The sequence below is a fragment of the Ipomoea triloba genome, chromosome 14 (genome assembly GCF_003576645.1).
Source record: "Ipomoea triloba cultivar NCNSP0323 chromosome 14, ASM357664v1".
NCBI classification, from domain to species: domain Eukaryota; kingdom Viridiplantae; phylum Streptophyta; class Magnoliopsida; order Solanales; family Convolvulaceae; genus Ipomoea; species Ipomoea triloba.
In genome coordinates, this window is record NC_044929.1 from 3,459,070 (window position 1) to 3,471,583 (window position 12,514).

Sequence of the window (12,514 nt, forward strand, 5' to 3'; positions counted from 1 at the left end):
CAGACCACCGGCAACCGGCTATTCGCCCTCTTCTCATCCTCGCATATTCTTCTTGTGGACAAATTTATCTAGGTATTATTCTTTTTGTTATTTATATAATGTTTGTGCACAGATTCATCTAGGTAGCAGAGGCCGGAGGACAAGCTTCTTCTCGCCACTCCTGAGTCCTGACTCCACTCCAGATCTGTGACGGTTCCAGCGTAGACTCCAGGCAGGCCACTCGGTAGATCCGTAGACAGCAGACCAAGGGTAGGCCGTAGGTGGAGGAGCTCTACCTCGGCGGCAGATCTGCACTAGGTGTCTAGAGCTCTTCCTTTTTTTTCATCTTTAGTGTATGATTTTCTCTTCTCTCATGTTGAGATTTGTATTTTGTATAGCGGATCTGCAAGATTTCGACTCCGGTGATAGCTCGAGTCCGGTGCTTCTCCGGCGGCAGAGGACAGAAGTAGGTATCATTTTACAGTAACATACTTGTTTTGGTATGAGTCAGGTTAGAAGAGGATTATTGGAATAATTTTATGTGATTACAAAGCTTAGGCATTGTTGGAATAATTTTACAGTAACATACTTGTTTTGTTTTTGGCATATATCCTAGAAATACACTTTAATTTATGTGATTACAAAGCTTAGACTTTTATTTGTTTATGACCTCAAAAAGATTAGCCCATACTCTATTTTTTTACTGTAAGATTCATAAATTTCAATATATTTTGCATTTAAATAATATGGAGCTTCTAATCTTGTATGGTATTAGCTGGGTATGATTCTTTTCTTCCTATGAAGTTCAGATGTTTGTGTTGTTTATCACATCAACAAAGTGATTTAGTTTATTTCAAAATATTATGTTGCTTCTACCCTCATTCCTCCTTATGCTGATAATACTTGTTAAATACTCTGCAGGAGAAGTACAAATTTCAACATCCACGGCCAAATAGACCAAAGTCACTGAGGAAGAACAGACTAAAGTCACTGAGGAAGAAGAACCAGTTGAAGCGCAAACTTAAAATTTTTATTTTAGTACTGTATTTAGTAAATGAGTTTGATGATAGACTTTTTGTTATTTTAATGAAATTCTTGATTAGTATATTCAAGTAAAAATTTATGCTATTTAAATTTAAATTTTTATTAGATTTTATCTTAAATTATTGAAAATTAAAAAAAAATTGAGTCAGACATTTCGAATTCGAATATTCGAGTCGAATCGAATATATTCGAATAAATTGATCGAATCGAATTCGAATCAAATTTAAGATTCGAATATTAAACGAATCCGAATTCGAATATCTATCAAAATAGTCGAATTCGAATCGAATATTCAGATATTTGACTCGATTCGATTCGTTTACACCCCTATTTGTAAATAGCCGACGTTGTAGGGTATTTTAGTAGTTTTTAAGTTACCTACAACGTCGGCTATTTACAAATAGCCGACGTTGTAGGGTATTTTAGTAGTTTTCAAATTACCTACAATAGCAAACGTTGTAGGGTATTTTATATGTTTTTAAGATACCTACAACGTCGGCTATTTGTAAATAGCCGACGTTGTATGGGTACCTTACAACGTCGGTTAACATATAGCCGACGTTGTATGTGTACCTTACAACGTCGGCTAACTTTTAGCCGACGTTGTATGTGTACACTTACAACTAGGGATGACAATTCAACCCGCCCCCGATGGGAAAAACCGATCCCCGCCCCGACGGGGGCAGGTTCGGGGAATTTTTTCGGGGAACGGGGCCGGGGATGGGGGGAATTTGTAAATCCCCGTCGGGGTCGGGGACGGGGACGGGGAGGGCATCCCCCGCCCCGACCCCGACCCCGATCCCCGATCCCCGTCCCCGTCCCCGTCCCCGATTCCCCGAATAATTGTATATATATATAAAATAAACAATAGTCAAATAAATACATTTGTTTAGTTTTGATTTACTGTAGTCATTAGTTTTGATTAGTAAATATATTCCATATATGATCTAATAAGTATGTTAGTTCAATATACCAGTACTGATTCCAAGTAATAAAAAATTAAAAATTGTATTGATTAGTTTGATCAGTACTACTATAGTACTGTATTTATTAGTTTTAATTAATTTTCTTTTTAAAATGCTAAATAAATAGACTAACATATAAATTAAAGTAAAAAACTATGAACTTATAATACTAAATTTGTTTAACATAACATTTGAGATTTTTTATAATATCTTAATATAGCTTCTTCTTTTTTTTTTTTTTTTTCATTAGCATCATTAAAAAACGGGGCGGGGAATCCCCGCCGTCCCCGAAAAATCCCCGCGGGGACGAGGATGGGGAATTATTCCCCATCCCCGTCGGGGAACGGGGCGGGGACGGGGAACGGGGGCCTATTTCGGGGACGGGGACGGGGACCCCATTCCCCGCCCCCGCCCCGCCCCGTTGCCATCCCTAATTATCATCATAACTCAAAACTTATACCCTCATTAACATGACCTTCGTCATTTAAATTTTCTTTAGATTGTTTCAAATTTTCATTAGATGATTATGATTTTTTTGAGAAATGTATTTATAGCTCATATTTGTGATTCTATTATACTCTACTGTTTTTTTTTGTTTTTTTTTTCACTTCCAATAAATGCTTTTTAGGTAGCACTAGTATTTTCGCCCATGCGTTGCACGGAATAGATTTGTTATAATATTTTAAGAATATTTGGATCGATATACAATTATATATATTGTAACATCGAATATTATATAACGCAATTAATGAAATTGATTGGATTGATTATGTTTTCTGATGTTTTCCTAGCTTGAATTAGAGCAAATAATTGTCTAATTATCCGTGCGGTGACATCGAATATTATATAGTGCAATTTATTTTTTTATTATATATTTAGATATTAAAAATAAAGATGAAATTATAAAAAATTCTAATATTGAACTTATACATTTATTTGATTATAAGATTAGTGCAAAAGTATTACACAATTAATTGAATAATATATGACTTGTTTGTTTACAATTATCATAAAATATCGATATGTAATATGACTTATGTAATTATATTATTACTAAAATAAATATGAGAAAAATGGAAAATAATTTAATTATATTATATTATGTAATATGACCAATGTTTAGCTTAATTACCATAATAATTATTAGACAATTATTATTAGTCAATTACACTAGCTAATATATGTGCAATTATACTTTTATACCTTAAGTATATTCATTTTCACCGTATCGCATTTAGTTTTTCTTCCTCCTCCATATTTGAATGAATTAATTGTAATCTTTATATATATAAAACAAAATCCTCCAAAACGAAATCTTCCTTCCCGCCCAAAATATTGTACATTAAAACAATTAAAATAAAATAATAATATTAAAACAATAGAATAATATTAAAACAATACAATTCCTATACTACAATTCCAATACAATTCGTATAAAATAAATCTACTATTAAAACACGAAATCCAATACTACAAAATCTTTATCTATATATATATATATATATATATATATAAACAAAATCCTCCAAAGTGAAATCTTCCTTCCCGCCCAAAATATTGTACATTAAAACAATTAAAATAATATAATAATATTAAAATAATAGAATAATATTAAAACAATACAATTCCTATACTACAATTCCAATACAATTCGTATAAACAATAGAATAATATTAAAACAATACAATTCCTATACTACAATTCCAATACAATTCGTATAAACAATAGAATAATATTAAAACAATACAATTCCTATACTACAATTCCAATACAATTCGTATAAACAATAGAATAATATTAAAACAATACAATTCCTATACTACAATTCCTATTGTATCACAATTCTACATTACAATTCCTATCATACTACAATTCTATTGTAATAAGATACAACCTTATATAAATCCCTAATCCTATATTGTGAACTTTAAAAGAGAAATGCAAAACGCATTGCAATTATTCCAGACATCTCCACCTTCAAATCTGCAAATTCTGTTGTTGCGGTCAAGATATTGTTTTATTTAATATTGCTCAATTTTGTATTGTTTTATTTAATAGGAATAAAATCATGGTCATGTTTGGTCATATTGCTTTATTTTGTATTTATTGTTATGCATTTTTTATGTTGTTAGTATGTTGCCTTTTTTTTTTTTTTTTTTTTTGAGTTTTTTCAGCTTTTTGCTTGGTTTTTTAAATTTCATGATCATCCTTAGGGAACTTGCATCCATTTACAAACACATGTTCAAATTTAAAGATTTTGGATCGTTAAAGGCTCCCAGAAGAGTGGATAGCAATCAGCTAATTGGAAAATTCTTTTTAAAATTTTGTTCTATACTGGATGTGTTCTATACTGCACAAACTAATATTATTAATTAATTGGTAAAAAAATTAATAAAGTTTAATTGGTAACAAAATTTTATTTAACAAATTATGACAATAATTAAACCATTATAATTGTGAGAATAATGAAAACAAATTCGACATAATTTAATAAGAAAAAAAATTTATTAATTATTATTTACATCAATAATAATAATTCAAATACTTATCTATACTTCTATATCTATACTACTATTAATGAATATAAAATAATCCTTTGTGAAATTTCCGCCCAAACAATAGTAAAGATAAAATGGAAAAGAAAACTGATTTTACTAATTGATTGAAAATATAAAAATATTCTAACGAAAAAAGAAATGGAAATTAGGCAAATTGGAAAGGAAAAAGACATTACTAATTGACTAAAAAATTATTTTTAAAACACTTTTAAGAAAGTTAATTACACTTTCTTTTGAAAACTTTAAATTATTTAAACTTAAAAAAATTAATTAAACATGTGTTGTTAGATTATTTAAAATAATTACAATTAATTCATTCAATTATCGAGGAGGAAGAAAAAAACTAAATGCGATATAGTGAACATGAATATACTTAAGTTATAAAAGTATAATTTCACATATATTAGTGTAATTGACTATTAATAATTGTCTAATAATTATTATGATAATTAAACTAAACATTGGTCGTTGAATTTATTTTTATAATAATTATAATTATAATTATAATTATAATTAAATTATTTCTAATTTTTCCCATATTTATTTTAGTAATAATATAATTACATAAGTCATATTACATATTGATCTTTTTAAAATAATTGTAGACAAACAAGTCATATATTATCAATTAATTGAGTAATACTTTTGCACTAATATTATAATCAAATAAATGTACATGTTCAATATAATTTTTTTTATAATTTTATTTTTATTTTTATTATCTAAATATATAATAAAAAATTTATCTGTGCATCGCACGGGTAATTGGACAATTATTTGCTTTAATTCAAGTAAGGAAAACATCAGAAAACATAATCGGTCCAACAAATTTCATCAATTGCGCTATATAATATTTGATGTTATAATTTATATAATTGTATATTGATCCAAATATTCTTAAAATAATATAGCAAATCCATTCCGTGCAACGCACGGGCGAAAATACTAGTTATTATAAAAAATATAACAACCCATGTTTAATTAATTTTTTAAAGTTTAAATAACTTAAAGTTTTCAAAAGGAAAGTGTAATTAATTTTTTTTTAAAGTTTTTAAATAATTTTCAATCAATTTTCATTTAATTAGTAATATCCTTTTACTTTTCCAATTTGCCTAATTTCCGTTTCCTTTTCTATTAGGATCTTTTTATATTTTCAATCAATTAGTAAAATCAGTTTTCTTTTCCATTTTATCTTTACTATTGTTTGGGTGGAAATTTTACAAAGGATGATTTTATTTTTATAAATAGTAGTATAGATATAGAAGTATAGATAAGTATTCGAAATATTATTAATTGTGTAAATAATAATTAGTAAATTATTTTTTCTTATAAAATTACTCATAATTTTCAAGGAATTTTCTTATATATTTATTATTGCAGAATTTGTTTCTATTATTCTCACAATTATAATGGTTTAATTATTCTCAAAATTTGGTAAATAAAATTTTGTTACCAATTAAATTTTATTAACTTTTTTACCAATTAATTAGTAATATTAGTTTGTGTGAGGAAGTTGAAGGGGATGATTTTTACTTTTATTAATAGTATTGATATGTGAATATAAAAATAATATATTACCAATTAATAGCTATTAGTTCATTTCGATTTTACATTTTCTTACTAAATAAGCTTTATTAATTATTTGACTGATAAAATATTTAATTAATTGACTACAAAAGTTTGGGCGGGAAAATGAAATAGGGAGATTTTACTTTTATATATAGTATAGATAGATTCAATATTTTTAATTATATGTCCATTGATACGATATTACAAAAATATAGAAAGGAAAGTAATTAAGGTAACCAAATTATTATTATTATTATTGTTGTTGTTGTTGTTGTTGTTATTATTAAAGGAAATGACGGGAATGATGTGTAGTAGTTTAGGCTATATAAGGTATGACTAAATAGAATAAAGATTTTATTCTATAGTTATTATATGTGTGACTATTAAATTATGTTTTCTTTTTCATTTTTTCTTTTTTATTGTTAATATTATTAGTATTAATCATTAAATTATGGATTCCTTCTTTTTTTTATTTTTAATTTCAATTCCTTTTCTATTGTTTCTTCAATAAATTTTCATTTTCTATTGTTTGGACAAAAGTGGTTGGACGGGAAAGCACGAAATGAAAATTTTGTTAGGATTTTCGTTTTTATTAGTAACCTTATTATTATTAGTCCATTTCCTGGTAAGTTAATTTTGTTAGGAGTTATATTATTATTATTATTATTATTATTATTATTATTATTATTATTATTATTATTATTATTAATATGATTGACATTCGTAATATATTAGCATATATATAATATAATATGATTGACATTCGTAATTTTTGTATATCAGGCAAAATTCGTAATTCGTGTATTTTTTGATAGCATATATATATAATATAATATGATTGAAAATATTTGTTATGATTTAATGAACAAATTAATTTATAATTAATAGATATTATTTTGTAATTTTCAATTCCAATAATATGTTATATTCTTGATTTAATTTTCAATTCCAATAATATATCATATTCTTGATTTAATTTTCTACTAATAAATGATGACTTTATGGACATGATCTTCGTGTGTGTGTGTATATATATATATTTGAAAATAATTTTCGTGTATATATAAATATTACCAATTTTATTGCACGTACATTACCGTGTATAAGTGACATTAATATGCTAGTATTTGTTACGATTTAATGAACAAATTAATTTAATAAAATAATATTATGTAAGCAAACAATTCGTGTTTGTAGATTATTAGCATTTGAGAATTGGTTGGAAATGATTTGAAAATAAAATATAATAAATATTTGATTTAATTTTACATGGGACTTGCCAATTACAATTATTAGCATATAGAATATAATAAATATGATTGACATTCATAATTTTTGTATCTCAGCCAGAATATGAGTACATTTAGATAAATATTACAAAAAATTGTAACAATCAAAATCACATTCTTATAGTGACATTAATATGCTAGTATTTGTTACGATTTAATGAACAAATTAATTTAATAAAATAATATTATGTAAGCAAACAATTCGTGTTTAATTTAATAAAATAATATTATGTAAGCAAACAATTCGTGTTTGTAGGTTATAAATAATATTATGTAAGCAAACAATTCGTGTTTGTAGGTTATTAGCATTTGAGAATAAGCAAACAATTCGTGTTTGTAGGTTATTAGCATTTGAGAATTGGCAAACAATTCGTGTTTGTAGGTTATTAGCATTTGAGAATTGGTTGGAAATGATTTGAAAATAAAATATAATAGATATTTGATTTAATTTTACATGGGACTTGCCAATTACAATTATTAGCATATAGAATATAATAAATATGATTGACATTCATAATTTTTGTATCTCAGCTATAATAAATATGATTGACATTCATAATTTTTGTATCTCAGCCAGAATATGAGTACATTTAGATAAATATTACAAAAAATTGTAACAATCAAAAGTACATTTAGATAAATATTACAAAAAATTGTAACAATCAAAACTACATTTAGATAAATATTACAAAAAATTGTAACAATCAAAACCACATTCTTATAAATATTACAAAAAATTGTAACAATCAAAACCACATTCTTATAGTGACATTAATATGCTAGTATTTGTTACGATTTAATGAACAAATTAATTTAATAAAATAATATTATGTAAGCAAACAATTCGTGTTTAATTTAATAAAATAATATTATGTAAGCAAACAATTCGTGTTTGTAGGTTATAAATAATATTATGTAAGCAAACAATTCGTGTTTGTAGGTTATTAGCATTTGAGAATAAGCAAACAATTCGTGTTTGTAGGTTATTAGCATTTGAGAATAGGTTGGAAATGATTTGAAAATAAAGTATAATAAATATTTGATTTAATTTTACATGGGACTTGCCAATTACAATTATTAGCATATAGAATATAATAAATAGATTGACATTCATAATTTTTGTATCTCAGCCAGAATATGAGTACATTTAGATAAATATTACAAAAAGTTGTAACAATCAAAACCACATTCTTACAGTGACATTAATATGCTAGTATTTGTTACGATTTAATGAACAAATTAATTTAATAAAATAATATTATGTAAGCAAACAATTCGTGTTTGTAGGTTATTAGCATTTGAGAATTGATTGGAAATGATTTGAAAATAAAGTATAATAAATATTTGATTTAATTTTACATGGGACTTGCCAATTACAATTATTAGCATATAGAATATAATAAATATGATTGACATTCATAATTTTTGTATCTCAGCCAGAATATGAGTACATTTAGATAAATATTACAAAAAATTGTAACAATCAAAACCACATTCTTATCTCATTAATATTAGTCTATCATAATAATTACCATAATTACTAATAACCTATTATAACCAATTATAATTAATATTATTCTATCATTAATATTATTATATAATAATAATTAATATTATTAATATTTATTATTATTATTAATTACCATATTAATTACTAAAATACCCCTACATTTGGGCGGGAAAATTCTAGAGGAGGATAATGCTTTTATATATAGTATAGATTGTATAAACCAAATTTAGAAAACTGTGTATAAGAAAAGAACAAAAGCAACTAAATTTTTCAAAAATTTCTCCTCAGTCTTCAGTTGTAACACAAATTTCAAACAGCTTCACAACCGCAATTTTTTGTTTTTTTCTTCTTTCATTTTCTATCCCTGTTAATAGAATTTATTAGACGGTACTCTGGGTAATTATATATATAATTATGATTAAAAAATTATATATATATTTTAGAATGACAGAAATCACATAATCCATTATCCAAATAAACATTACATATTTACATTACTCATTAGAGGATTATAGATTTATAGCCCTAATTAATGCCCTATAGGTGTGCTGTGTACAACTTAAATGTTACAACGGACAATGAGGCTCAAATCGGCAAACAAATGAACAATGGTCGACCATCCACGCAAGATGCGGCTAAGATGAATAGATCATTAATCGAAATTGGAAAAAAAATTTATTGAAGAATACGAATGGATTAGGTACTTAGGTGTGGATTCTAAATTATTTGATTAAGTGTTGATTTCCGACTTCCTGCATATTAAATATTTGAATAGAGGATTAATCGAAATTGGGAAAAAAATATTGAAGAAGACGAATGGGTTAGGTACTTTTTTTTTTTTTTTTTTTTTGAATACTATGGATTATATCACAAGGTCTTTGACAATGGGTTAGGTACTTAGAGTTAGATTATAAATTATTTAATTAAGTGTTTATTTTCATCTATTCTTCAATTTTTTTTGAAATACTTAATTTTTTCTTTTTTCTATTATAATTATAACACTATTTATTAAAAAAAAACAATATATATATATATATATATATATATATATATATATATATATATATATATATATATATATATATATATATATATATATATATGAGCCTTTCCAACCTGGGGTCTGGGCGGTCGCCCAGCCCGCCCTTGCTCAGGACCGACTCTGCTTGTGACTTTGCCGACAAAAACCACAAGAAGGTAAATAAGTCTAAACTATAATCGACTCAAACTAAGAAGACTGAGATTCAAATTCGTAATTTTATAATTACAAATTTATATTCTTAGCCAACTTGACCGTGATTAACCCATTTGTGTCACTTTTGTTTCTATTAGAACCATTGATTTAACACAATTGTCACAATACGTAAACAAGCTGTTTAACCAGTTTGCTTAAACGTCGTTTTCTGTCCTTTCATTGGCTTCTTTTTCACATTTCGAAATGGGATACACCCCACACAACAAGTTGTTCAAATAATACCCTCCCCAAGTAAGCACTCACAAGTCACAACTTATAAATAATAAACCAACAAATTAGGGAAGTTGCCGCTAACACGTTTTCAAGATGTATATAACTTTATCCCTATTCCTAGGACCATATAACAATTCTCTTCCAAAAATAATGCCAAAAAAAAAAAACATTATTTGACCAGATTTTATATTCTTTTTGGGGTGAAAAGGAATTGAAAATCCGTCGTTACTATCCGAGGGTGTGCACTGGGATCTCACATTGTGACCCTAGTCGGTAAATGACCACAAAGACGTAAACCAGCCTAGGTTGTTCATTAGAGATCGGCTCAAACTAAGAATACTGGGATTTAGACTTGTGATCTTGTGGTTACAAATTTGTATCTTTAGCTATCTTGCCTGAGGTTAGCCCGACCAGACTTTATATTGTTTGGAGTCAAAATTTAAAATTTTTATACAAAGAAAAAAAATCAATATATAAAGTACTAAAAGAGTATGGGTAAAATCATGCACAAAGCATTGACAATAATTTTCTTAATCTCCTTCCAGTCATTTGTTATATAATGTCAATAATGATATGTTACACAAAAATTACAAATTCATATTATTCATTTTTAAAATAATTCTAATTTAGATTTATTTAATAGGGGAAAAACTATATAAGTTTTGTTTAATTTGACAACAAAATTGAGAAGAAATAAGAACAAATTTCACATTTAGTCATCTACTATTGTGTCATTCTCAAATTTAGTTATACTATTTTTAATTTTGTCACTTTACATAATTAACTTTCATTTACTTGGCACAATTAGTCATCGGTTTAAATTGTTGTCATTCCACATTTCTAGCATTTAATAAAGAGAGCTAACATATAATTTCATATTTAAACATCTTGTCCCTCTATGTAATTTCTCGAGCTAACATATAATTTCGTCATTTAAACATCTTGTCCCTATATGTAATTTCTCCCCCTCTCGTATAAACCATTTTAATTAAATGATAAAATTACATGTTAGCCCTCATTATTAGATGTTGCAATGATAAAATTAAACAAATGGCTAATTGTAACAAGTAAATGAAAGTAAATATTGTAATATGATAAAATTTAAAACGGATGATCAAATGTGACTGATGGAATATGGAATAAGGGTAGTCAACCAATCAATCAACCAGGCATGGGAAGGTAGTCAGAGTGGCACTAGAACACAACACTCGGACTCGGCATCCGGCTCGGGACTTGATCAATTAACATCAATGGTAAAAGAAGGAATTTATAATTATTTTTGGGTAGGTACATCTCCTTAGAGAGCATCCTATTGTACATGTATCAGACTATCAAAATATAGTGGATTTCAGTTTGGCAATGCTCAAAAAACTCATGATTTTTACTGTCCAGTTTTCGTGTCAAAATTATGGTGTCCCTTTATTTTTTCTCTTAATTACTTGTATCTTTTTTATTTAATCGGTCATGTTAACTTGCCAAATAAAGTGACAAAGTTACCATAATTAAATAAAATTTGCTCAATAAATAATATGAATGTTTAAGATTTGTAAAAAAAAATTTGAACCGCCAAGGCACCAACCGGCCAAATGGGATTTTCCAACGAGATAACTGATAAGAAGCTAAAATTACCTTGTACTGCGTAAATTCGCTAATATCAATACACCACAGAATCAGAATCTGTGGATCTGCAGACTATGCACAAAGGCTAAAGTGATTGGTGATTCAGCAAATTTTGTTGGTATCCAATGAGAAAAGACACAATCTTATATTCCGTATTACCATATTGTACTTTCTGACCACAATTATTTGGGGACACATATGATCTTTCAAACATTGAAATCAAATGTTAATTGAAATAACATATTTTGATTGTATTTGATGAGAGCTATGAGACGTTTGTGTGACCGTTTTACGAGTCTTAATCTGTGAGACGAATTGAATCTTTGATTAATGAGGCTAACGATCTGACTCATTGATCCAAAATTTGACTCATTAATCAAAGATCTGATCCGTATCACGGATTGAGACCCGTAAACATAAATAGATAAATAACATTTCAAAATATGAAATGAATATCATTGTGTTTGTTTATTAATACTCTGTGAAATAATTCTACATATATCATTTTCTGG

The 12,514-nt window shown here is 26.8% G+C and overlaps 1 long non-coding RNA gene across 1 annotated transcript; it reads left to right on the top strand.

Annotated features, from left to right (window-relative positions):
• Positions 1-14: 14 nt before the first annotated feature.
• Positions 15-1,113, top strand: LOC116003734. The gene is made up of 3 exons (XR_004094700.1): positions 15-297; positions 378-445; positions 901-1,113. It is a non-coding gene; the product is annotated as an uncharacterized LOC116003734 (long non-coding RNA).
• The last annotated feature ends 11,401 nt before the right edge of the window (positions 1,114-12,514 follow it).